Raw genomic sequence first — 1270 nt, forward strand, 5'->3', positions numbered from 1 at the left:
TAATGGTAAAGGGATCAATTCAACAAGAAGAGCTAACTATCCTAAATATATATGCACCCAATACAGGAGCACCCAGATTCATAAAGCAAATCCTTAGAGACTAACAAAGAGACTTAGACCCCCACACAATAATAATGGGAGACTTTAACATCCCACTGTCAACATTAGACAGATCAACGAGACAGAAAGTTAACAAGGATATTCAGGAATTGAACTCAGTTCTGCACCAAGCGGACCTAATAGACATCTACAGAACTCTCCACCCCAAATCAACAGAATATACATTCTTCTCAGTACCACATCATACTTATTCCAAAATTGATCACATAGTTGGAAGTAAAGCATGCCTCAGCAAATGTAAAATAACAGAAATTATAACAAACTGTCTCTCAGACCACAGTGCAACCAAACTAGAACTCAGCACTAAGAAACTCATTCAAAACAGCTCAACTACAAGGAAACTGAACAACCTGCTCCTGAATGACTACTGGGTAAATAACGAAATGAAGGCAGAAATAAAGAAGTTCTTTGAAACCAATGAGAACAAAGACACAATATACCAGAATCTCTGGGACACATTTAAAGCATTGTGTAGAGAGGAATTTATAGCACTAAATGTGCACAAGAGAAAGCTGGAAAGATCTAAAATTGACATCCCAACATCACAAAAGAACTAGAGAAGCAAGAGCAAACACATTCAAAAGCTAGCAGAAGGCAAGAAATAACTAAGATCAGAGCAGATCTGAAGGAGATAGAGACACAAAAAACCCTTCAAAAAAATCCCAGGTCGAGTTTGGACTGCTGTGCTGGCAGCGAGAATTTCAAGCCAGTGGACCTTAGCTTGCTGGGCTCCATGGAGGTGGGATCCACTGAGCCAGACCACTTGGCTCCCTGGCTTCAGCCCACTTTCCAGGGGAGTGAACGGTTCTGTCTCATTGGCTTTCCAGGTGCCACTGGGGTATTAAAAAAAAAAATCCCGCTGCTAGCTTGGTGTCTGCCCAAAGCGGCAGCCCAGTTGTGTGCTTGAAACCCAGGGCCCTCGTGGTGAAGGCACCTGAGTGAATCTCCTGGTCTGTGGGTTGTGAAGACCATGGGAAAAGCATAATATCTGCGCCAGAATGCACTATCCCTTAGGGCACAGTCCCTCAGGGCTTCTCTTGGCTAGGGGAGGGAGTTCCCCAACCCCTTGTGCTTCCCAGGTGAGGCGACACCCCACCCTGCTCCCGCTTGCCCTCCGTGGGCTGCACCTACCGTCTAAGCAGTCCCAATG

Source organism: Mandrillus leucophaeus, unplaced genomic scaffold (genome assembly GCF_000951045.1).
Source record: "Mandrillus leucophaeus isolate KB7577 unplaced genomic scaffold, Mleu.le_1.0 Scaffold1032, whole genome shotgun sequence".
NCBI classification, from domain to species: domain Eukaryota; kingdom Metazoa; phylum Chordata; class Mammalia; order Primates; family Cercopithecidae; genus Mandrillus; species Mandrillus leucophaeus.